This window comes from Giraffa tippelskirchi, chromosome 1, assembly GCF_054371585.1.
Source record: "Giraffa tippelskirchi isolate mGirTip1 chromosome 1, T2T-mGirTip1v1.2.pri, whole genome shotgun sequence".
NCBI classification, from domain to species: Eukaryota; Metazoa; Chordata; class Mammalia; order Artiodactyla; family Giraffidae; genus Giraffa; species Giraffa tippelskirchi.
Window position 1 is genome coordinate 163,966,515 of NC_137275.1, and position 27,092 is coordinate 163,993,606.

Sequence of the window (27,092 nt, forward strand, 5' to 3'; positions counted from 1 at the left end):
ACACACACACACACACACACACACACACTAAACTAAATGAACTTGAGTTTTACTTAATCCATTACTTCTGGCAAAGGTTTGTGTAAGGGAGGAGGGAAGGGGAGCTTGCCAATCATAAGCAAAGATGTCTTGAATGAATGAAGATATGATCTTTCCATGATTTTTTTTTTGGTGGTAAAATACACATAACAAAAAATTGACCATTTAAACCATTAAGTATATTCACATAGTTGTGCAACCAACATCACCATCCATCTCCACAATTTTTTCAGAGTTCCAAATTGAAACTCTTCACTCCTTAAACAAGTCCCCCAAACCATCCCGGGACCTTTTTAACAAGACTAAATGAAGGCGCACCTGCTAGCCAGTTGCAGGTTGAGCACTAGGAGGATTCTGCCTTTCCATCTGAGCAGGGATTCCAGTGGAGACTAAGCCAGCTCTCGGTTAACGCTCCCGCCCTCACCTATTGTCCCAGCAGGAGGAACCGGTATTTCCGGATTGGGGCCTCAGACCCAGTGATCCTGGCTAAGGGTGAGGTTGGTGGAGGAGGGGAACGGAAGCTGATCAGAAAAAGTTAACTTTCCATCAAAATAATTAACCTGTTTTTTCCCACCACCCTCCCTACAAAAACAAAGACCTCCACCCCTCCCTCCGCCGCCTCCAGCAGAAGTACCCAATCGAACACTCACAATGGCCCCCAACCATCGTCCGGTGGTTTTTGAAAAAGTAGAGACGCTGACCAATTCCTTGCCCACACCCATGAGGAGGATCGAAAAGCCGACCAGGTCAAGAAAAAAGAAAGCAGCACAGCGAATTCCACTCGCCCTTGGACGGGAAGAAAGCTCAGCGGTAGTTTTGCAGAGGAGAAAAAAGCCAGACCAGTGAGCGCGCGGGCTGGAGTGACCAAGCAGGCAGTCCCTGCGGCCGTAGCCCCTACCCCACCGCTGGGCGGCGTGTGTGAACCTCCCCCACCTCGGTCCTTCCAGATACCCCAAAGTAAAGCTGCTAGAAACTTTCTCTCCCCCGCCTCGCACGCTTGGCACCCTTGGGGGCTCGAAGGAGACAGGCGACAGCCTCTGGCCACCCGAGTCTCCTCCGGGCCGCCGCTCTCTCTGGTCGCCGCCGCCCCAATCCCCCTGCCCCCACCCTGGATTTTTTTTTTTTTTTCTTTCTCCCAAACCTCCAAACAGGAAATAGCTTGAGTCACAATAATACACGGGAGCTACGGCCGAGGCCACTCGCACCCGCCCATTCCCCGGGCCGCCTCCAGTACTCCGGCTCCGCCAGGCGCCGCCGGCGACGCGCGGGGAGCGCAGGGGACACCGGTCCAGCCGTAGGCGTCGTGTCAGAGGCGCCCAAGCGCCGGCCGGAGCCGCCTTCACCCTGAGCCCGACCCCGACTGCGCCAGCTTCAGCCGCCACCAGCTTCAGCCGCCACCAGCTTCCAGGCGAGTACCCTCCTCCCTCTCCCTCCCGACCACCGAGCGCCCGCGGGCGTCCCGGCAAGGCCCTCCGCGAGGCGGGAGGAGAGCCGCCCCGAGCGCCGCAGCCGCTCTCCGGCAGCGCCGGGACACCTTGCTCGGGTCTCGACTTCGGCTGGGGAGGGCTTTGCGGGGTGCTGGGGGGTGCTCTCTGGATTCATCGTGCGGGCGGAGGTGGGGGGGTAACGCGAGTAAACGCGAGCTGATGTCACCCCACGTCCCTGTCGATTCGGGGTATACTTTCTTGGACAGTAACTTTTTTCTCCCCTTACGAGGGATGCTTAACTGACTTTTGCCTCCCCGCTCCCTCCAGGGGATGACAGTCACAGGGTTCTCCTGCGGAATCCTCTAGAAGCGGGGCGGCTACAGGTGCCTGCGACCCACTTTCTTTCTCCTACCTGGCCTGGAGTTCTCTCCTCCAAGGGACAGGAAATGTTTCACTTTCTGTTGAGCTTCTCTTTAACCAGATTAAAAGGGCCTCTGAGTTTGTGTTGGAGCGGTCAACATTCGCAGCGTCGGGAGGAGGCTTACGCGGGCCGAGGGAGGCGCGGGCTAGTTGAGAGCCAGGTGGGGGCTGCCTGCGGAATCTCCGCCGCACACCTGAGAGCCTAGGAGATGCTCGTTAGCCCGCGCAGCCCGGGAGCTCCGAGCTCCCACCTCCGCAGAATTTTTTTCCCCCACTTTCTGATCCATTTGTAAGACAGGGGCCGAGTTCGTCAATGTGCTGGGCGTTGTCAGTCTTCAAGGGCTACATTGCAAGGTTCTTCTATAGGGAGCTCGGTCAAAATTGAGTTGGACATCTTTGTGTTGGAGAAAGGCCACTGAATTCCAGGCATTCTTCAAGGTTGAGAAGGGTGTTTTCAAGACTGTTCTGAAGGCTTGAGGGCTTTCTGCGAAACTACCGCTCTGTCAGCTCCCCTTGCCGCCTGTGGCTGCTTTCTAGTCCCTGGGGGTGGGTGCGTTTTCTTCGTACGCTGGGTGCAGTGAGACCTTCCATCTTGGTTTCTCAGCGCATTTTTACGAAGGTTGTGAACAATCCTCCGCGTTTCCCGGTGAGAGGGCCGTGGTTCTAGAGCGGTTGGATTCATAAGGTGGCTGCGTTACTTCAAGTGCTCTGGGGCCTTGCTGCTGTGAGTGACGTCCACGTCCAGCAGCATCGGCATCACCTGGGGGCATGTTGAAATATGGGATTTCAGAGCTACCCTGGCCTGCTCAATCAAGGTCCTCAGGGGATCCTTTGAGTATTATCGCTTGAGAAACACTGGCAGAGGGTATGTTGGGCTGAAGTTTTTTTGTCCAGTTTAAAAAAGCAATTTACAGTATATTACCCTATATTTCCATCCAGTCCTATATTTGAACCTTCATTTTGCCCGGTCAGGACAAACGCCCTTAACAGCTTTATGGGCAGAGCCCCTCCGCCCCAGGGAACTGGGCACCTTAAGCAAGATTTGGACATGTGGTTAGTATACTAGCTACGTGTTTTTTGTTTCTAGATACTTTAACATAAAATTTGTCATTCTGATAAATTTTTTTTCTTCTTTTTTCTTCCACCACACTGTGTGGCTTCCCGGTTCTTAGTTGCGTGACCAGGGATTGAACCCAGGCCCCAGGCAATGACAGCACAGAGTCCTCACCCACCACCAGGGAATTCCTAACCGTTTCTAAGAGGACAATTCAGTGGCATTAAGCACTGTCACCATGTTGTACAACCATCACTGCTCTCTTTTTCCAGAACTTTTTCCTTGTCCCAAACAGAAATTCTGTACTTATTAAAGAATACCCTCTTCCCCCCTCTTCCCAGGACCTGAGCTTCTGGCTACTGTTAATGACATTTTCTGTAGGGTACAGAGAAGTTTGAATAAGAATATAGAGTAAAAGTAAAATCATGTTTACAGAATATGGGTAAACATTTGGAAATTCCTGGGTTGCTGGCCTGATGGACTTGGCACCAAAACTCCAGGTTTTTAAAGTGCATCTGCTTTCTTTGAAGGGAGGCAACCTGAACCTATAAGGCCTTCCTTTTTGATTTGACTGGAGCACTTCATTTAACTGGCTTTATTTTAGGTGTCCTGTTTATATTGGGCTTAGTTTTTTGTTATTGTTTTTTAATAGTGACTCAAACTCATTTTTGAAAGTAGTTGGAATAAACCTTAAGAAAAAATATTGTTGCTTGGGGTATATATAGGAAGAGATACAGCAAGACTTCAGAAAGATTTGAAATGATTTTCTAAAAGACTGTTTCAAACTGTTTTGATTCTGCTTTAATGTTAAGTGAGTCTAATAGTCCAAGGACATTGTTTCTGGTTCTAAAAATGTTTGTATATAATTTGGGAAAGCTTTGTTGTTGTTTCAATTGAAGTATAGTTGATCTACAGTGTTGTATTAGTTTCAGGTATATAGCAAAGTGATTCAGTTACATACATATATATATTCTTTTTCAGATTTTTTTCCATTATGGGTTATTGCAAAATATTGAATATAGTTCACTGTGCTATACAGTGGGTCCTTTTTGTTTATTTTGTATACAGTAGTGTATATCTGTTAATCCCAAACTCATAATTTATAGAAAAGCTTTGTAATAATGAATGTCATCTTCTTGCATCTGCTTAAAATTGTCCAGGCTGTGATTTGAGGACATGCTTTTCAGTGAGAACAGAAATGTGAATTAGCAAACTAATAAAAATGGTTTCATTCATGATCTAACAAAGACACTGTTACAGATCAAGAATGTGGTTCAGAATACATAAGTGATCAGAGATATTGGGAAGATTTAATACTACACAGTCTAGACTTTGAAACAAATAAAAAGATGAACCCAAACGGAAATAAATTCCAAAAGAGCAAAGAAATCAACAGCAAAGGATTCTTTCTGTGGTACTACAAGACCTCTGATCAGTTAGATTATACTTGGCTTGATTTTAGGCATTAGGATAACTAGTCCAGCTCCCAGGAAAATCAAGTCATGAGCAATCTCCTTTTTGAGACCAGTCAGTAGTGCTACCTCTGCATATCAACCAGATGGTCTCTACGCAGTACCCCAAGATGCTACACAGTGTGGAAAGAAGGGCACAGTATTCAGTTGCAGAAGAACTGATATTTACCCTGACCAACTGACTGAGCAGGAGTAAGCCTCATAAACTCGGAGCCACCATGTCCCTAAATATAAAATTAGGGAGACAGTTGTCTCTCTCTAAGATTATGTAGTAAGGACTCAAAAGGACCTTACTTATAAAAGTGCTTGTAAACTGTAAAATGAAAATAAAAATTTCTTACCTTCATTTGGGAGAAATTTACAGTGCAAAAGAGAGAGAAGAAAGCACATATTTGGGGTACCTAACACTTTTTAGTTAACTGAGTTTGTTTGTAATTTTCTTCCAGCTTTGAGGTCATTTTTTTTTTTTTTTGCCATGCTGTAAAGCTTGTGGGATCTTAGTTCCCCAAGCCAGGGATTGAACCCACACCCTCTGCAGTGGAAGCACAGCATCTTAACCATTGAATCACCAGGGAAGTCCTCCTCAAGGTCATTTTTTAAAAAACAGTTTTATTGAGATGTAATTCATATACCATACAATTCACCAATAAAGTGTACAATTCATTGATATTGAGTATATTCACAGAGTTGTGCAACCATCACCGTAATCAATTTCAGGACATTTTTATTGCCCTAAAAATAGTACTACTCCTTCCACCCCTTAGCTGACCCCTTCTAATCTCCTGCCTCCCCCAACCTAAATAACCACTAATCTTTCTGTCTGTAGATTTGCCTATGCTGGACATTCAATATAAATGGAATCATACAATATGTGGTTTTGTATTCTGACTTCTTTCATTTAGCATAATGTTTTCAAAATTTACCTACATTGTATCATGTATCAGAGCTTTCTTTTTATTGCCAAATAATGTTCTGTTGTAAGTGTATACCACATTTTGTTTATCCATTTGTCTGTTGATGGACATTTGTGTTGTTTCTACTTTTTGCTTGTTATAAATAATGCTGCTCTGAACATTCATGTTTTTATGTGGACATATGTTTTCATTTGGGGGGGGTACATACCTACAAGTGAAAAACATATGTTAATTCTGTATTTAACATTTTTAGGAACTGCCAGACTGTTTTCCAAAGTGACTGCACCATTTACAATTCCATCAGCAACGTGTGAGAGTTTCAGTTTCTCTAGTTTTTTTTCTTAGCCATCCTAGTTGGTGTGAAGTAGTTTTGATTCACATTCCTCTGATGGCCAGTGATGCTAAACATCTTTTCATGAGCTTATTTATTAAGCCATTCTTTTTTTTTTTTTAATCATTTTCTAAGGAAAACTAGGTAGAGGAAGAGGAAAATCAGTTTTGTATAGTTTCCCTAGTTTCAGTGGTCTAGGAAAATACTGAAAATGTAAATTGAGTACTTTGCTTTTTTCAAATTTATTTTGGTTTTGACTCATCTTTTTATTTGCCTTGAGGCCTAGTACCTATAGTACCTGATGTTCCAAAGGATTTGAGTGAAGAATTAATACATAGATTCTTGGAGGTGAAGGGGAGTAAGTAGACAGGGACTTAGTATTCTATATGCTGATACAATGCCCCCTAAAAAATCATGCACCACTCAAATGTTAATAACGCACCAAAAAATAAATGTACTTGTGCTGATGGTGGACATTTTAAACACTTGAACTAAAATATTGTTTGATATTCTGTTGATTAACATCTGTCCATTCTACTTAAATATAAGAATATACAGCTCATATTCATAGATTGTAGCTTTTATTAAGCTATCTTTTAAAAAATCTTTTAAAATTTTTATTCATTTTTTGGGGGGCTGTGTTGGGTTTTCATTGCTTTGCATATGTTTTCTGCAGCTGCAGCGAGCAGGGCTTATTCTTCCGTTGCGGTGTGTGGGCTTCTCTTGTTGCGGAGCACAGGCTCTGGGCTTCAGCACTTCTAGGGCACGAGCTCAGTGGTTGTGGTTCAGAGGCTCAGTGGCATGTGGAATCTTAACAGACCAGGGATCAAACCTGTTTCCCTTGCATTAGCAGACTATTGATTTTATTTTCATATACTCGGAGTAGGCTGATGGACGTTTTGGCATGAGTTTGTACATTTCTGTTCTTTCTTCCCTAGGCTGCATGGCAGTGTGTTTTCTCTATAGCCATGTGGAGAATCATCTTCATGGTCTATAGTTACAAATGAATCATGAATTTTTAAAATACCTATAGGCATTTTAGAGGCCCACTATATTGAACTTGGGTTGTATGTTTGGATCTTATATTACTGGTGAATGTAGAGAGCAGTAAGGGGAATAGAAAAATCAGCCAGATTTAGAAAATTGCTTCCATTTCCTTATTCCTTAGAATAAGCAAATGGAAGTGTGTGGTTCAGTGGTCCTCACACACTGGGCTGTATCTGAATCACCTGGAAGCTTGATAAAACATACATTGCTGACCACCCCCACCCCGAATTTCGTTCCTGAGTTAGTCTGGAATGGGACCCTGATAATCTGCATCTCCAACAAGTACCCAGGTGATGTTTATGCTGCTGGTCTGGGGGCCTCACTTAGAGACCCAATGGATTGGAGGCGTTTGGAAATGGACTGGAATAAGAGTGAGGCAAGGGACAAGGTTAGCGGTGGGCTCCTGCATTCTGTGCATACAGGAACTTGATAGAACTGAGGAAGTAGGTGTGACTCAGGAGGGGCATAGACAGGTGCTGGGAACTGGGAGCTAGGGATTAGTGTGAAGGGGTAGCTGGAAGAGAAGCCTCTGATATGGGGAAGGAGTGGGGAGAGGGTTCTGAGGAGACCAAGGCCAGTGAGGACCCCAACTCCATGTAAACAGGGGAGTGAGGACATACCTCTTCACGACTTCCGGAAAGGCCAGCGTTACCAGGTAGTGGGATGGGCTACTTGGGGACAGAGCCAAGTGTGAACTTGCCTTCATAAGGTAAGGGATCCCTGTAGTCCTTCAGGCAAAGTCCTGGAGTCATGACTGGCCCCTCCCCATCTTGCCTATTACTGTTAATCATAGTCAACCTAGAATCTGGGGAGCTTTGTAAGCCAGAGCAAGAGTCCTTTGTGCAAGGAGTAGCCATCAAGTTTTAGTTTTCCTCCTTTTGCGCCTTTGCCAGCTCAGCTTAATGGCTTAAAAATCTGTGCTACCAGGTGTCTAGTCTCCTTAGCATAACTTGGCATAAGCGGATTCTGAGAATGGGTGCTGACAATCCATGTCATGAAGGTCAGGTTCACTACAGAAAAGAAATCCAAGAAGGGAGGTAGCCCACTGCTATTGGGTCCTGTGAAGTTAAGCTGTGTGCCATCCTCCCTGTGGTTTCACAGACTTGAGACTAACATTTAATTTTATTTCATATTTTGCATGAAAGGAATCCTCATTGTATCTGAGGATATAAAGCATTTATCTTGGGCTTTGGAACAAGGCCAAAGCCTGCCACCAAAGTACTCTGTGTTCCCATCTGGGAGCACCTGCCATCAGCAGAAGGAGAGGGTTTGGTATCCATGGGTGTGATCTCCGCCCAGCTCTGCCTGTGGTGTGCTGCTGAGGTCAGACCTGGGCAGCTGCCACCTATGTTAGACTCACCTTGGCGTCCTCCACCCCACTCAGGTGGTTGCACAATTTTACATTCCTACTTGGCCCCTGTGGTCCAAGGGTGTGTGATTCCACTGGTTAATGGTCAGAACTAGACAAGAAGCATTTCTCAGTCTTGCTTCTAGGAGAAATGCTGTTTCAGGATCCCTAAGGTCACCTCCAGTTTCTATGATTTGCTAAGAGGACTCAAAGGCTCACCTCTATGGTTATTACTGTGAGAGTACACAAAGCAAAATCAGTAAATGGAAGAAGCCACTTGGATCAGAATCTGAGGAAACCAGGCACAGGCTTCCAAGTGTCCTCTCCTAGGGAAGTCACATAGGCTATGATTAATTCCAACAGACCACATGTATGAAATGTTGCCAACCAGGGAACTTCATTAGAGACTCAGTGCCCAGGATATTTGGGGAGGAGGGACTTATGTTGGCATCCTCTGCATAGAACGTACCAAAAGTTCAGACTCCCAGAAGGGAAGCAGGTGTTTAACCTAAACCACATTGTTTATGCAGTTTAGGGACAGTGAGCAACTGAAGTCCTGGGAATGGTGGTTGTTGTTGGTCGTAGTTCAGTAGCTAAGTCGTGTCTGACACTTGGCAACCTCATGGACTGCAGCACTCCAGGCTCCTCTGTCCTAATGGTGGAACCTTCCTTCAATGCAAGTTCCCAGATGCCAGCCACAGACCAACCTTGTCAGTGGGCCTCTTAAAGGGTGTTAACACATTTGTGCATAGATGGGGATGAGGCTGGTGACAGAAGCCTCTGTACTTGTGGGGGGGGTCCATCCATGTAGCTTCAGAGTCCAGTGCTGTAGGAGGTTTTTCTCCCTGTGACCAGAGTAGAAAAGGACAGAAGTGAACTTGGGTTTTCCACTCAGATCTTGGCTTCAGGATAATAATACAGATTTGTTCACTTTCGAGGACAGAGAAGGGTGAGAGTCCACACTGGAAGAGAGTTCAAAGCCCTGTTCACTCATGCATTCATTCTCTGAATGCATTATTAATGTCATACCCTGCCAGGCCCTGTGGCACATGCTAGGGGTACAGTGGTGAACAAAGCCTTGCCCTCATGAGATCCTCGAGGGAGACCAGTCAGTAAAGAGGGAATTCCATTTCATTATGATGAGGACATACCAAGGGCCTCAGGTCACCTACTCATGCTTAGTGGGTGTCAGAAGATATGAATTTTATAATCAGACCAACTTGGGTTGGAATCACACCTCCAATACTTATTACCAGTGTGGCCATGGAAGAGTTACCTAGTCATCTGGTGCCTGAGTTTCTTCATCTGAAAACAGAATTTACATCCACCTCTGAAAGTCATGGTGAGAATGAACAAGGTAATGCATTTTCAAAAAATTTTATTTATTTTTGTTTTTGACTGTGCTGGCTCTTTGTTGCTGTGTGGGCTTTTCTCTAGTAGTGCAAAGCAGGGCTTCTCTCTAGTTGCAGTGCTCGGGCTTCTCATTGCAGTGTCTTCTCTTGTTGTAGAGCACAGGCTCTAGGGTGCATGGGTTTCAATTTTTGCGACTCACAGGCTCCAGAGCACAGGCTCAGTAGTTATGGTGCATGGACTTAGCTGCTCCATGGCATGTGGGATTTTCCTGGACCAGGGATCAAACCCATGTCTCTTGCATTGGCAGGCAGCTTCTTTACCACTGAGCCACCAGGGAAGCCCAGGTAATGCATTTTAAGGGGAGCACTTATCTCAGTGGCAGACGCAGTGAATGTGGTCACTAAACCATGGTTAACCCACATATCAGCCAGGGGAAGGGTGTGTCGACCGTAGTGGGTGGCATCTGCCATACCTGCTGTGTGCAGAGCCTAAGGTGAGAAAACATCTCGAGCCCTGGGCTCATAGGTGCACCTCAGGCTGCCTTCTTGCCAGCTTGTCCTACCTACTGACCTGAGAACATTCTTTGCTGTTTCGCTCTTCTGGCTCCTGGGAATACTTTTCCCTCTGCCTGGGATGTCTCAGCTCCTTCCATAAGACTAAGGAATGTCTGCTCATATTTTCAAGATCTAACTCAAGTACTTTCTCTGTGAAGACTTTCCCAAGCCAAGCCCCTCGAACAGGCTTATCCACTGTCTCCTGCCTCATCCCTGTTCCGTGGTCACTGTGAGCCCCTACTGCAGTGTGCTGGGTTACAGTTACTTGTCGCTCTGCTAGACTGGGTGGTTCTAGAGGGAAGGGATGGTTTCATATTATTTGTATGTACAGCATCACTCAGAATGTTGGATAGGGAGCAGCTCAGGGGTTGTCCAGGGAGTGAATGAATGAATGGAGTGTTGGGCTGGACCTAGAAAACCCAACAGAAAATGGATACAATGTCAGCAAAATAGGTATCTGCCTTCAGAGCAACTGACAGTCTAGAAGGGGAGATAGATAGTAGACGGGTATAATTAGAGAAGTGACGCAAGGGAGGCAGAGTCTGGCCCAGCTGCAGGTGCAAGGGGAGCAGAAACAAGGGAAAGGGGCGGTCCAAATGTTGATGCCCTGGGCAGTGTGATGTTATCTGCTGGAGCTTGGGTGGTTGTTGGAGGCTGGAAGAACTGGTCAGGCAGGGAGCCACTCCCGAAGAGCCAGGAATCCTCCAGATGGGGATGGAGAGGTGGATCAAAGGTTACCAGCACCTCAGCTGCCAAAGGTCAGGAAATCTAAGTGGAAACTTGGAAGGTTGAAGTGGCCCAAGTGGGAACATGGAAAACTGGGGTTGGGGAACACAGGGTTGATTGAGGAAGTGGCACCCAGTGACCTGAAACCCTGTCTGGGAATGGATCTCTGATCTTAGGCTTCCGTAACAAGATACCGTAGCCTGGGGGGGTTAAGCCACAGACATTATATTACTCACATTTCTGGAGGCTGGAAGTCTGAGATCTGGGTGCTGGCATGGTCCATTTCTGGGTAAGGACCACCTTCCTGGCCTGCAGAAGGTGACCTTCTCACTGTGCGCTCACACAGCCTTTCTTAGGTGCACGCTCACGGAGAGGGAGCCATCTCTGTCTCTTCTTCTTCCTTATTCCATCATGAAGAACCCACCTTTGTGACCTAACCTAAACCTCATTTACCTTCCAGCTCCCCATCATGATCACCAACATGCTAGGAATTAGGGCTTTGACTGATGCATTTTAAGAGGACACAAACATTTAGTCCATAATAACCTGGGCCAATAAATATTTGCTGAGTAAACAGTAATCATGGCTAGCACTTAGCACTTCAGATGGTTCAGACCCTAAGTGTTTTGCATATATTTTTTAAGTTTAATTTTCATGCAACTTTATTACGTAGGCACCATTATTATCCTCTATTTACAGAGGAGGAAACTGAGTCCCTGGAGAGGTATAGAGGCTTGCCCAGGCTGCACAGCTAATTAGATATGAAGCTGGGACACAAACTGAGGCAGTGCGGTTCTAGAGAGCAAGATTTTATCCATTATACCCTGCTGCCTCTTAGTTAGGAAGTAAACTCTGATGTTATTGGGTATCTGTCATACGCTGATTCCTCAGGAGAGATGCTAGAGATGCAAGGATGAATACGACATCTTACCTGCCTTCTAGGCCATCACAGAATGCTTAGAGAAAGAGAGCTATGACCTTTGAAGTCAATGGAAATGTATTGAGGCCAACAGAAACTTTGTTTCACCTTTCTTTTGTGACTACTACACAGGACCATTAGCAAAGGTAAGTGTTTCGCCATTTTAGAATATATCTGGTAGCTGAAGTGCTCACAAAATTACATATATTGTGTAGGGAATAGTGGGCTGACCCATCAAATTAGAATTGACTATTTTTACTTGAGTTTCTAATGTCATGACAGTAATTAAATGATGGTAATGCATATCCTAAAATTTATAATACTATCAAGATACAATTTGAGGAAAAGTAGAACCACTTATGTAAAAAAGCTTTTTAACTAAAAATGCTGCTGCTGCTAACTCGCTTCATTCATGTCCGACTCTGTGTGACCCCATAGATGGCAGCCCACCAGGCTCCCCCATCCCTGGGATTCTCCAGGCAAGAACACTGGAGTGGGTTGCCATTTCCTTCTCCAATGCATGAGAGTGAAAAGTGAAAGTGAAGTCGCTCAGTCGTGTCCGACTCTTCGTGACCCCATGAACTGCAGCCTACCAGGCTCCTCCTGTCCATGGGATTTTCCAGGCAAGAGTATTGGAGTGAGGTGCCATCACCTTCTCCGTTAACTAAAAATAAATATAGATAATTTAGATATATTTTACAGGAAAATTTAAAACAAAGTGAATTAAAAACCTTGTGGTATTTCAGGATCTTGACTATTAGGGAAGATCATGTACATGCAGAAGCTTAGTAAACCCAGGAAGCAATTCAGTTTTTTTGCCTGGATGGCAGTGTTCAGGGAAAAACCCAGTCTATAAGGAGGAGGATAAGGTGGACAGAGATCCCTAGGTGGGAAGCCAGCTTGGTGATGGTTGGGGTTGGGGGAGAGTGCTTCTTGGAAGGAAGAAAAGGAAGAGGATTTCTTCTTTTTATTTATTTATATCTTTTGGCTGTGTTGGGTCTTCATTGCTGTGCACGGGCTTTCTCTAATTGTGGCAAGTGGGGGCAACTCTTCATTGCAGTGCTCCAGCTTCTTGTTGCTAGGGCACATGGGCTCAGTATTTGCAGCTCACAGGCCATAGAAGTCGTGCTCAGTAATTGTGGCATACCGGCTGAGTTGCTCTAAGGCATGTGGAATACTCCTGGATGATCAAACCCACGTCCCCTGCTTTGGCAGGCAGGTTTCTGTCCACTCCCCTGTGCCACCAGAGACATCCCTTTTAATTTAACTTAATTAATTAATTTACTTTTGGTTGTGTGTTGGTTGCTTTTGCGAGGCTTTTCTCTAGTTGCAGCAAGTGGGAGTGCCCTTCCTTGTGCTGGTGGGTTTCTTATACAGTCATTTCTCTTGTTCCGCAGCCCGGGCTCTAGGAGCATGGGCCTCAGTAGTTGCAGCATTCAGGCTTAGTAGTTGTGGCACATGGCACATATGGCTCCATGGCATGTGGCATCTTCCTGGACCAGGGATCAAGCTCATATTCCCTGTACTGGCAGGTGGACTCTTATCCACCATGCCACCAGGGAAGTCCAAGAGGATGTCTTCTTGCCACAGACTCCACCTTTGGATCCAGTGGAAATTGCAGATTTGAGAGAGAGGAGGTGAGGGAAGGGGAAAGTCTTCAGCAAAGAGGGGGTTGGAGAGTAGGGCTGAGATATTCTCCTATCTCAGAGGAAGAGCACTTCTGCCAGGGATCAGGAAGAGAGGTACTGTCTGAATCCTCAGATGCACACAGGTTATCCAGGAAGGCACTAGAGCAGAGTAGGAAAGAGCTAGAGCAAAGTAAGAAAGAGTCAGACCTGGGCTTGAATGTTGCCTCTGCCACTTAGGAGCTGTGAGATCTAGGGCAGGTTTCTCCACTCTGAGCCTTAGTTTTCTCTTTGTAAATGGGGTCAGTAATACTGCCTTCTCCCTGAATTGCTGTGGTTCAAGTTTCATTGCTTTTACGGTTATTTTTTGTCTCAAGTCTGCACTCTTCTGTCTTGAGAAGTTTTATCCAGCCTCCCATGCTCTCAAACCAACAACCGTAAGCTCCTTCTGAAGGAGTAGAATTTGGCTTTGAGAAGAAGATGGAGTCGTTGCAGCTTTTCTTCAAGTTCTCCTGCTCCTCATGGTCACAACTCAGCTTGTCATTTGCTTCAGACCTTCCCTCCTCTTTCTCTGTCTTGACAGATAATAGCCCAACAAGCTGCATTTCTTTCTCATGATGAGTTGCATCATCTCATTTCCTCTCTCGTGAGTGTTTGAGACTACACTTTCACTAGAGGCTTTCTCAATCTGACATCACTAAGATGACCTATTGGCTCTGCTTTTCTGGTCTCTTCTGCAGCGTTGGTGAGAATTGATTTTTCTCTCCATCTTGGGTGGTGAGATGCATGCTTGGTTTTGGAACTTTAGTCAGTTCCCTCATGGATCTTTGTGCCTGGTCATCAACATTGTTGACATCCTCTGATTACAATTTATTACCTCATTCTCTTCTCCAAGAGAAGCTTATCTCTTTTAAAAAATTTTTATTGAAATATAGTTGATTTACAATGTCATGTTATATATATATATATGCTTTATATGTTTTTAAAAATAATTTTTAAAATTATTAATTTGTTTTTTGCTGGGCTGGGTCTTTGTTGCTACACATGGACTTTCTCTAGTTGTGGCAAGTAGGGGCTACTCTTTGTTGCGATGCACAGGCTTCTCATTATAGTGCCTTCTCTTGTTGTGGAACACAAGCCTGCACTCAGGCTTCATTAGCTGTGGTGCATGGGCTTACTTGTTCCATGGCATGTGGGATCTTTCTGAACCAGGGATCAAACCTGTGTCCCCTGCATTGGCAGGTGGATTCTTAACCTCTGGACCACCAGGGAAGTCCCAATACATATACTTTTAAAGATTATTTTCCATTATAGGTTATTACAAGATACTGAGTATAGTTCCCTGTGCCATACAGTAGGTCCTTGTTGTTTATCTATTTTATATACTGTATAGTAGTGTGTATATGTTAATGCCAAACTCCTCATTTATCCCTCCCTTCCCCCGTCTTCCTCCTTTTTTAACCACAATTTTATTTTCTATGTCTGTGGGTAGAAGCTGATCTTCAGTGAGCTTCTCCTAGTCCCACCAGACACTTGATCTGACTTTGCCACACAAGCCCTAGAGTGACATCTGGAGATCCCAAGTCTTTCTCAGCTGCTCATAATACTTTTACATGAGATTTAACTGCTCCCTCTTGTATTTTGTTGGGTGCAGCTTCCAGAGAACCGATCATTCTCACAGTACCAGATGCTGGCTCATCTTGAACATGGAGCATTTTTCTTTTCCCAGTTGATTTGCAGTAAAGCATATATGCTAGATCGAATCACAGGCTGGACATGTCCAGGCAACCCATTTCTTCTGGGCTTTTGTCTTTTTCATCTCACTTGATGAGAGCTTTCCTCCCCCCCCCCCCAATTTTAGGCAGCATTATGGATTGAATTGTATCCCCCTCATTCATTTGTTGAAATCCTCACTCCTAGCACCTCAAAATTGATCTTATTTGGAAATGAAGGCTTAATTGAAGTAATCAAGTAAAATTGAGGACATTTGGGTGGGCCCTAAGCTAGTATCACTTGTGTCCTTCTAGGAAGAGGAAATTTGGACACAGAAACATACAACACAAAGATGATATACAGACATAGGGAGAAGATGGCCATCTATAAGCCAAGTAGACAGCTCTGCCTCACGACCCTCAGAAAGAACCAATCCTCTCAACACTTTGATTTTGAACTTCAGCCTCCAGACTGAGATATAGATTTCTGTTATTATGGCACCAGTCTATGGTCCTTTGTTATGTCAGCCCTCACAAACTAATAAGTCAGAATAAGAAATTCTGCCTGGAACCAAGAGAGATGTTAACACAGCAGCTGTCATGTACACTCCACCATCTCCCACTGATGTCCCAGGAAAGCAGGACGGGGGATCACATCATCAACTTCTTCTGCCTTGAACTCTGAAGTTTCTCCTGGGTTTGCCCAAAGTACCCCTGTGGGGCAGGATGATGCTCCTCCAGGGGCCCCACATTAAGGCTCTGAAGCCAGTTTGACCACGGTACTGTGATCACTCTGTGATCAGGTCTCTGCTCAGAACCAAACCTGTGTCTGATGGCCGGGCAGTCCACCACTGGAGAGGACTGGGTCCAGTCCTGGATCAGTGTGGAACTCAACCCCCAGTGCTGCCCAGGACTCCTTCTTAACCTTTGATTAATCTTCTTGATGGCCCAGGAAACTCACCCCTACCCTCTGCACATGCCTAAACGTGTAATTTAAATTCATTTTGGTTCTACTTTTGATAGATTAAACAGAACATATTTGAGAGGGCAGAAGAAAGAGTAACCTAGCCCTGTCTAAGGGGTTCAACTAAGGATAGCTTTCTGGAAGAAATGGAAGACATAGCGCAAGGAAAAGGACACATTTACATAACACATATGCTGGACATTACATGTGCTAAGTGCTTTACATGTAAAAACTGATTTAGCTTTTTTTAAAAAATTTCTCTATTTTTTCCCTTCTAGTTTTTTTGAAATATAATTGACATACAGCACTGTGTAAGTTTAAGGTGTACAGCATAATGAATTGACTTACATACATCATTAAATGAGTATCACAATAAGTTTAGTGAAATTCATCATCTCGTATAGATACAAAATTAAAGAAATAGAAAAAACTTGTGATGAGAACTTTAGAATATACTCTCAACAACTTTCATATAAAACATATAGCAGTGTTAATTATATTTATCATGTTGTACTGTACCTTCCTAGTACTTATTTATAACTGGAAATTTGACCTTTTGACTGCCTCTCCCGACTCCCACTAACCATATATCTGATATCCTTTTCTATAAGTTTGTTTTTGAAGAATAACTTACCTACAGTGCTGTGGCAGTTTCTGGTACACAACATGATGATTTGGTATTTCTATATATTTCAAAATGATCACCATGTTATATCTACTTATAATGTCACCATAAAAGATATTACACAGTTATTAACTATATTTCCCATACTGTACATTTCATACCCATGACTCATATATTTTGCAACTGAAAGTTTGTGCCTCTGATTTAGCTTTTAAAACAGGCCTGTGAGGTCAGTGCTATGATTAACCCCACTTTACAAATAATAAAACTGAGGCATAGAGACATTGAGTGACTTATCCATGATCACTACAGCTAGTTAGTGGTGGAGCTGGACTTCAGTCCTGGCTGGTGAGGCACCCCAATTCATGCTAAGGAAGTTGAGGGCACATGTCGGCAGGTGAGATGTGAGATTATCTGAACTGCTCTCTCTAGCCAGGGCTTCCCAGGTGGCTCAGTGGTAAAAAATCCGCCTGCCAATGCAGGACACACAGGAGACGTGCGTTTGATCCTTGGGTCAGGAAGATCCCCTGGAGTAGGAAGTGGCAACCCACTCCAGTATTCTTGCCTGGAAAATTCCATGGACCGAGGAGCCTGGAGGGCTACAGTTCATGGGGTTGCAAAGAGTCGGAGATGACTTAGTGACTGAGCACATACACTCTCCAGCCACTGGCCGCAGACTGCTGGATCTCCATACTTCACACCTTGTGTAGTCCCTACCAAGTTCTGGAGCTTCTGTCCCTTTCCAAAGGTTACCCGATGAATGGCCAAGCCCTTCCTGACTTAACCCAGCTCCTGTCAGTGTTCTAAACTCTGTGCAGTGCCATTGCACATCTGCTCCCAAGCAAGAGATCTGCTGGAATCCTGCAACTCTAGGTTCAGAGTAGAAATGTAACATGAACACAATTTCTTTTCCATTTTCTTTCCTTCTTTCTTTTTGGCCACACGGTGTGGTTTGTAGGATTTTAGTTACCTGACTAGGGATTGAACCGGGGTCATGGCAATGAAAATGCTGAATCATAACCACTAAGCCACTACTGCTGCTGCTGCTAAGTAGCTTCAGTCGTGTCTGACTCTGTGCCACCCCATAGACGGCAGCGTACCAGGCTCCTCTGTCCCTGGGACTCTCCAGGCAAGAACACTGGAATGGGTTGCCATTTCCTTCTCCAATGCATAAAAGTGAAAAGTGAAAGTGAAGTTGCTCAGTCGTGTCTGTCGCTTCATGACCCCCAGTGACTGCAGCCTACCAGGCTCCTCCGTCCGTGGGATTTTCCAGGCAAGAATACTGGAGTGGGTTGCCATTGCCTTCTCCAACTAAGCCACTAGGGAACTCTTTTTTTTTTTTGGTACAATTTTTATAATATTAATAAGGAGTAAATTTCCCTCATGTAAGAAGTTTAAAATTTTTTTATCTTTTAGGAAAGAAGGTACTTGTAGAATTACTATGTATTCAAGTTATTTGAGAGATATGATTCTTTTGGCTTCTAATTATTCAGGCTCAAGTAAAGAATCTGACTGCAGTGCAGGAGACCTGGGTTTGATCCCTGGGTTGAGAAGGTCCTCTGGAGAAGGTAATGGTAAACCATTCCAGTATTCTTGCCTGGAGAATCCCATGGACAGAGGAGCCTGGTGGGCTACAGTCCTTGGGGTCGCAAAGGATTGGACATGACTGAGAGACTAACACTTAACTAGCAGAAACTAAAAATCTGTGAAATATGGTAGGAAGAACCTCCCCAGTTGGTGAGTAACACCTAAGCTGGGCCCCTTTCCTTTGCTTCCTACAGCAAGCCTGCGGACACTACTTTCTCCTTTTTTTTTTTTTTTTAATAGTTTTCATTATTTACTCTAGCCTCTGGGCTCCTGTACCCTTTAGTCAGTCTCCCCTTTTTCCCCACAAAACTACTCAGCTTTGGGCTTTTTTTGTAGCTGCAGGGAAAGGACAGAAGTGTGTAAGTACTCCTTATGTTTGCCTACAAATAAATGAGGATTTACGGAGGTTTCTTGAAGAGATATTAGGAATGGGGAAAAGACAGAGGAGATGGAAGGAAGGGAGGGAGATACAAATACACCATCTCATTTATTATTTAAAGCCATCCCTGCGTGGTGGTCTTCCAGCTTTACAGATAATGAAATAGGTTCAGAAGGGTCAAGTGACTTGTTCAGGGTCACATAGTGTTAAACAGCAGAGGTGGGATTCAAATCAGGTCTTCTCATTTAAACTCAGCTTTCTTTCCCTGTGTCACGGGGTTGGTATGACTGGACACCCCAGAAATGGGTGAGGATGACTTCAAGGTCTCATGCTGCGAGAGCCAGGAGGAGGATGCAAGAGACAGGAAAGGCAAGAAGCAACTGCTGCTGGGGGCTGGGCAGTGGATTCCTTCAGTTAAATACTGGGTTGAGTGGGGGGACAGGGTTGAAAGGACAGATTTGGTGTATCCAGTTGAAGGTCATGGTATAAACCCAATACAGTGCACTTTGAGACTGGCTATGAAGAGAGAATATGAGTTTGAGTTGACAGGGAGGTGGGTGTTAAATGTAGGAGAGGCACAACTTTGAACTCTTTGTAATTCTTTTACACTGCGTAGTCTGTTTTTCTAACAGTGTTCTAGTGGCTCATCTGAGTAGCAAATATGTAAAGCTGTATTTTAATGAAGCTATTGGGGGTTGGCAGGGATGAAATGATGCCTTAAGTCATAGTTTATTTTGTTTGTAGTGGAGTTGAAAAAAAAAAAGGACGGTTTCCCTGACTGTTCTACTTTTAGTTAAGGCTTTTTTCAGCTCCCTGTAAAGCAAACCACACCCTGTATAACAGCCTGTTTGGGGCATTAGTTCATTTCCATTTTTATACTTCTAAAACACAGGAACAGTTAGAATACTGTGTGAAGAAGGATGTCCACTGTTTTCCTCCAGCAGGAATAAGTAGACATCATCAGTTCAAAGGGAAGGTCAGCTTTATCTGTGATTTTTATAGCCAGTTTTAAGCATTCAGAAAGAGAACTTGAGCATCCTGATTTAAAAGGTTTTTGGATCATATATATTTAACAATTTTTTAAAAATAAGTGATTTTTAATCAAATAGTTGTAGTTATAAAGAATTTCTAGAACTCTAGAAATTGGAGTTAACCAAGTAAATGAAAATTTCCCAAGACTTTCTAGAAGTACAAAGAAAATAGTCATGTAATTACATATCTGTATATAATTGAAAATATTGTGGGAGGGAGATTCCAGAAAGTTCCAAAAGGCAAACCTTGAGTTTTCAATCCACACATATCTGTATGTATTACATACATATTACAAATTTTGACTAAATTTATTAATTTTTTCCCGTGTTATTGTCCTCATGTAGTATTATGAGGGAGTTCATACAAAGATGACAATTCTTAAGAAAGAATAGAAAACTGAACAACTCATTCGTGGAAGAAAAACAAGTTCTTTCTAGTTACTTGCAAAGGGAGAATTCCTAATAAAAGACCAAATTTTAATTTTGTATGAGATCATCATAGATAAGAATCATTTTGTAAGTTATGTCAAATGCATCAGAAATTCCTATAGACAATTAAACTTTAAAACATGCCATTTTAAAAAGTATTGTGTCAGTTTCATTGTAGTAAAACAGCTTCCAATGGCTAACAAGTATAGCTTGCTTTTTTGTTGGTGGTAACTCAGACTTCATTTGTTGTTTGAGAGGGTTGTGTAGTAATTTTTATTGCATGTCATTAGGAATACAAATTGTTAGAACAAAGACTGTTATGTAAGTATAATTACACCATCCTATATGATTAAATGAGGGCTGTACTAGAGCTTTTTTGAGCAGTGACAGCTGTAGCCAACTAAGTTCAGCCTATAAAAGAATTCCAGTGACTAACTGGTACTAATTGTTTGTAGAACAACCAGTGGGAGTAATATTCATAAATACTATGAAAATGAAATATTTCAAGACAAAATGGTTTGTCCTTTGTGTTCACTACTTACTTGTGGTCAGTTACAGTACAGTATCCATGGGAGATTGGGTCCAGGACCCCCAGGGATACTGACATCCAGAGATGTTCAAGTACCTCATATAAAATGACATAGTATTTGCAAACAATGTGCAACCCATTCTCCTGTATACTTTAAATCATCTCTAAATTACTTATAATATCTAATAGTGTAAATGCTGCATAAATATATAGTTGTAACTACAATGTAGATGCTGTGTAAATAGTTGTGAGTACAATGTAAATGCTATATCCTACAGTTGCCAGAGCTAGGCAAACTCAAGTTTTGCCTTTTGGAACTTTCTGGAATCCCCCTCCCCCAATATTTTCAGTCCAGGGTTGGTTTTATCTGTGCATAGTAATCTATGGATATGGAGGGCTGACTATAATATTATAATCAGGAAGTGGAGGCTCACAGTCTGTTACTGTTATTGGAAAATAATTTAGCGTTCATCAGTTCAGGCCTCTCATCAAGAGGGAAATTGAGGCTTAGAAAGCAGTTGAAGGGTTAAGTTACTGACCATGAAACTTTTTTGCTCACATACCCCATCAGATTTTTAAGCATATTCTATAATATATATGAGTATATTACTTTATAAATTATATACTTCGGGGACTTCCCTGGTGGTTAAGACTCCAGGTTTCTACTGCAGGGAACACAGGTTCAACTTCTGGTTGGTAACTAAGATCCCACATGCTGTGTGGCCAAAATATATACATACACACACACACAGACACACACACACACACACAGAACTATACTTTTATGTAATTTAAAATATATTAGTTCCAAAAGCAAACATTACAAATATTGAATAACAAATGCTCAAACTAAAACTTTAATGGACAAGAGATGAAAAAGAAATAGATGGTTTAATATTTTCTTTCCACACCCCAAAGATTATTGGTATATGCACCCACTTTGGAGACCACTGTTTTACGTCCCTTAGATTTAAAAAAAATGAAATTTGCTATCAAGAAAGAGATTTTGTGGAAGAAGAGTTCACGATTTGGGGGACATGGGCTTGGGACACTTAATAATTATGAATGTCTAGGTTAGTCAGAAGTATTATAGGATGATGCTCCTCAATTTTACTTCCCTTCTGTGTATGAGTTTGTTTAGATAAGTAGCAGTAGAACTTACATTGCATTAAATAGAAAATAGCTTGAAGAAGTGGTCAAGAAGGCATATAAATCAGAACTCTTTCAGAATAACAAAAACTCAATTAAAATTAAGTTTCACAAAAATGAATTCGTTATCTTAGTAAAAATGTACCAGATATCTCCTAGCATGGTCAGGCATAGCTGGATTCAGAAACTCAAATGATGTCGTCACATTTCTCCTCATACTGTTTTTCTTATCAACTAGTGGTGACCCCCTCTCTACCTGGTAGGGAGCATGATTGCCAACAGTTCTAACTTCCTATCAGCCCTTGTTGTCAACACCGGTAGAAAGAGGGCGTTTCTCTGAAAGTCTTATTTTCATCCCAGGGAAGGCTAGTCCACCCAGTCTGGGTCCTGTGTACCATGACCCATTAGATGGACCTCTATGATGGAGCATCCACCTTTACCCCATGGAAAAAGGGTAGGAAAAGTCCTTAAGGCTGAGAGGAGACACTTTCATGCTAGCAGAGCTCACCCATGCTGGGTTTTAGAGGTAAAGATACTTCAGGACTTCCGTGGCCATCAGTGGTTAACACGTCACCTTCCAATGCAAGAGCGTGGGTTCAATCCCTAGTCAGGAAGCTAAGATCCCACATTCCTCTGGCCAGAAAAACAAAACATAAATCAGAAGCAATATTGTAACAAATTCAATAAAGACTTAAAGATATTCCACATTAAAAAAAAAAACTTATAAAAATAATTAAAAAGAAAAAAATTGTTTCTCAATTAATCTTTGCTTTGCAACTGACTTAAGCAACAAGTTTATAGCATGTAGAAATGCATTGCCATAAATGACAACTGGAACGCCCTTCTTCTGTGTCAAGTGCAGCCTTTTAGAGAGAAGAATTTGTAAAAGGAGCAGATCTGCTTCTGGTTTTAGTTCACCCAGAGGCTTGCAGGCTTTTTGGATCAATTATTTCCAGACCTTGAGATAAATCACCTCCTGTGCCATTAGTACTTGAAGGATTAGTGGCTTCAAAAGATTTATGTGCGGATTAATTGGGGAGTGTACATTAGATCACTGTGTTTAGAACCACCATCATCCTGCAAATCATTTTCATTAGTGCTTTATTCAAAATTCTCTAGCCTTATATAATACTGACATTGCAGGGAAATCTGAACAAGGCTTTTACTTATTTATTTATTTGTGGTTTGGCCTTGGCCTCGCCCCCATGCATTACCCCCCACAGTAGAGTTTAATAGCACTGGCTGGGGATGCACTGAGCATCTAAAAGTAGAGCGGCTTCCAGTGTTGCTAAGATTACTTCATCTGCTTCAGCGGAACACTGCCCCAAATTTCCTTGACCTTGTACTGAGAGGGACAAGATGAGGTACAAGAAATATATGACTATTCTGGAAGCAGCAGTGGGCATCACTCCACTTAACAAAAGAGAACTTCTTCCTGAGAGCAGAAGACATGTGAACCTCTGGCAGCAACCTGGGTAAGCAGAGGAGACCAGAAGGTGCTTTGTGTGTGTGTTGGGGGCCTAGGTGGACTCAAGGGTCATCCCTGTCATGAGGGTAATAGATGTTGAGTTCTTCATTGGGAACTTGTTTCTTTCTTTTCTTTTTTTGTAGTTAACCTCCCATTTGTTTAATTCTCATCAGAATTTTAAATAACACTGCTCCCCAAAGCAATTTATATATATGTCTTATTTATCATATTCATTTTCTAAGCACACTACCTTTTTTTTAATGGCTAAAGTTAAACTCTATTTCAAGTTCAGCCTGAGCTCAGATTCCAAATTTGTGTTGTCTCAATAAATGCAGATCATTTCTTCCTGGCAGATACGGTCTCCCCAGACTGAATTAAAGTAGTCAGTATTGAAATTCATGTATAATCTTCTAAGGAAATTCCTGGTCTAGCAGTCAAGAAGATGAAGGAATGCGTGTGTTTTGAGCTCATTTTTGCATTCAGATATTTTAATTTTACAATTTTGAAAAAATTTTTACATGGTCTATTAATGTAGCAGTTCTTGAAATGAAGTAAATTGTGCCTCAATTTTTTTCTGACAATGCAAGTATTTTTCTGACTGAAGTGTACATGCAGACTTTTTCAGGTAATTACTTTTCTTGAAGCAGCAGTCTTTGCTTCAACATGTCTTTCTTCAGCGCCCCCCCACTCCTCCCCAATCTACCATATTGAAGAAGGGTTAAGAGGCCTCAGTTCTGACTTTCTTCTCTGAAGTCCCTCTTTTGTGTCTTTTACATGTTGAGAAGTTTAACTGAAAGTTCCTGTATGATACACATGCAGGGACTGAATTCAATTTTTAAACTGAACAAGCCGAACACTTGGCATTCACTCAAGGATCAGCTTGAGGCATCTGTGTAGCTAATGGTATTTCTTTTTAAAAGAAAATAGGGGAAAAAAAAATTAAAAGTAAATAAAAAGAAAATAGTCTCTAGCTTATTTTTATCGTATAAACAATATACATTCAGTATAATCATTTAAGTCAGTAGTTTGCAAGGGAGGAGGTGCAGTGGCAGAAATTGTCCCCTAAAGGATATTTGGCAATTTCTGGTTATAGTTTTGGTTGTTCCAACCCTGGGAAGGTGGGGGTGGTACTGGTATCAAGCAGGTAGAGACCTGGGATGCTGCCCAGCCTCCTACAATGGACAGGACAGCACTCCCTGCCTCCCTCCCCACTCCTCACCCCCCATGCAATAAAGAATTATCCAGTGCAAAATGTCCATAGTATTGCATAGTATTGCTGTTGAGACACTTGATTTAGGTAGATCCTCTTTGACTCTACAAGATAGTTTTTATTGGAAACAAACTAGATGTCTCTTTGGGAAATTTCAGAGATGCTTTAGAATGGAATCCTAGGCAGCAAGATGATGATGATGATAATTTTGCTGCCCTGGTGGCTCAGATGGTAGAGTCTGCTTGCTGGTGCAGGAGACCTGGGTTCGATCCATGGGTCAGTAATCTCCCCTAGGGAAGGAAATGGCAACCCACTCCAATATTCCTGCCTGGAGAATCCCCATGGACAGAGAAGCCTGGTGGGGTCCCCATAGTCCATGGGGTCGCAAGAGTCGGACACGACTTAGTGACTAAATCTACCTACCTACCTGAAAGTAAAAGGAAGTGTATATATGTGTAGAGGGTGCAAGAGGTATAGAGTGACCCTAGGAGAGGTGATGTGGGTCAGTGTTTAGTGATGGCTATGGAAAACATGTTGTAATGACCACATTGTGATTCTTCAAGTAGCTCCTAGAGATTGGGCATAACTTTTTGCCCCAAAATGACAGAAATTTAGAGCTGGGAGGACCTTTTGTTGAAGATGGCAGGCAAGCTTCATATATCATGCCAAAACCTGTTGATGGGTGGACAACTGAGAGGATCAAGTTGGGAGGATCCCCAGGCCAAGTATGGAATATTGTGAATAATGAGGGATACTTGTTCTAGACATATAGTTTGGAGACCTGGGAAGCTGCAATACACATGCTATATATCTTTACCATTCCTTAGTTGTAATTTAGTCTTCAAATTTTACAAGTGTGAAACAGCCTCATTTGAGTCATCATGATCGAAGACTTAGCCCTCAGACAGCAACTGGATGTTCTTAGTTTCTGTCTCAGGACCAGTCATTAAAGGATTCACTCTAAACAAACATGCATGACTCAGATGTGTAAATTGATTGCCACATTATTCATTTCTTTTTGGAGATAACCTTTTCCAGCCATCAAAATGAGTAAATGCCCTTGGTAGAACCACCTCTGGTTATCCTCAATTTCCCAAGTCTAGCCAAACAGAAGTCAAAGCATTCATTCCAAAGTGATCCTTAATAAGGAGAGTTGAATGTTCCTTTTTTTTTTTTTAATTCCCTTAAAAAAACAGTTGTTTAAGCCTGATGAAATAATCTCTGCATCGCAGGTCAAGATCTTCCTTATATCTGTAATACTTTGAGTTCTTTGAATATACATGGACAAAAGAGTATTTTGCTGATCCTCATTTTTTTTGTTTGCTGACTTTATCACTTGACACAGCCTTTCTGTGGACATATTAATATCCTTCACTAACCTTGTAGTAAACTCTCCTTTCTTGGTATCCTAGAAGGGATTATCTCCACTGTTTAATTTAGTAAATAAGTTCTAAATCCTTCAGCGGCACCTTGATATCTTATTTCTCAGCCTTTAATGTGCATATGATCCACTCTATTAAAATGCAGGTTCTAATGCTGTAGAAGTGGTGGGGCCTGAAAGTCTGCATTTGAATATGCTTATAGCTGATACTCTCAGTTTTGGTGATGCCAACCCAGTGGATGGTCCATGACCCACACTTGGAGGAACAAGCATCTAGAGCAGCCCGTTCCATGATATCCTACTTGTTCCCTCTTGACCTCACAGTTCTCTGACCTTCCTAAAAATTATGTCCCAATACCTTCCCTCCCTGCAGCTGTTAGATGTCTCAGTGGTTAGAAGGTAGGTGATAAGTTGTGCTTCTACGGAGGGAAATCTGCCCACGAGCATTCTGACTGAAGATTTCTCTTGAGCTGGTTGACTAAATAGTGGGGCCAATATTTCTTCCAAGGATTCTGTCCCTTTCATTCTTTTTCAGAACTATTCTAATTGCTGCAACATACATGTAATACTGCATAGTAATTATGAGCAGCTCCTTTTGGGTTTTAGAACATAATTGGAAGTCAGGTCATGATTGAGTTTTCAAGACCTCAAGGAATTCTTTCATACCAGCCCCTTCCTCCTTTTAGTACTTTGTCTTGCTTCTGCAAACAGAGCTGTTCTGGAGCTTCTACTCTACAAACTGTAATCATATGATAGGTCAAAACCAGCTGCCAACCAGTTGACTGAATGTTGCAAGTTTATTGAAGCACAGATGGGATAACTTGCACATGTGTTTATTGACCCCAATGCCCAACACGATAGGTACACTGGCAAATATTTGACATTGCTTACTTGGTTTTAAAATAGCCCTAGGACTTCCCTGGTGGTACAGTGGAGAAGAATCTGCCTGCCAATGCAAGGGACATAGGTTCAATCCCTGGTCTGGAAAGATGTCACATGTGGCGGAGCAACAAAGCCTGGTGTACCACAAGTACTGAGCTCGTGCTCTAGAGCCCGCAAGCTGCAACTACTGAAGCCCATGTGCCCAGACCCTGCGATAAGAGAAGCCACCACAGTGAGAAGCCCGTGCACCATAACAAAGAGTAGCCCCCACCTGCCACAACTAGAGAAAGCCCGTGTGCAGCAACCAAGACCATGTGTAACCAACAATAAAAATAAATTATTTAAAAAATAGCCACAAGTAGAAAAAAATTTTTTTTCTCTTAAAAAAATTGACATCCAGGGACTGCCCTGGTGGTCCAGTGGTTAAGACTCCATGCCCCCAATGTAGGGGGCACAGGTTCAATTCCTGGTTGGGAAACTAAGATCTCACATGGTACATGGCATGATGAAAAAAAAA

At 42.9% G+C, this 27,092-nt stretch overlaps 1 protein-coding gene across 3 annotated transcripts in view; it reads left to right on the forward strand.

Annotated features, from left to right (window-relative positions):
- The first annotated feature begins 509 nt into the window (after positions 1–509).
- Positions 510–27,092, forward strand: part of TJP2 (tight junction protein 2) — a 127,457-nt gene continuing 100,874 nt past the window's right edge. For all 3 annotated transcript variants that reach the window (XM_081503443.1, XM_081503473.1, XM_081503517.1), the window contains exon 1: positions 510–1,447. The gene's annotated coding sequence lies outside the window, so the exon portion shown is untranslated. The remainder of the gene's footprint in view (positions 1,448–27,092) is intronic.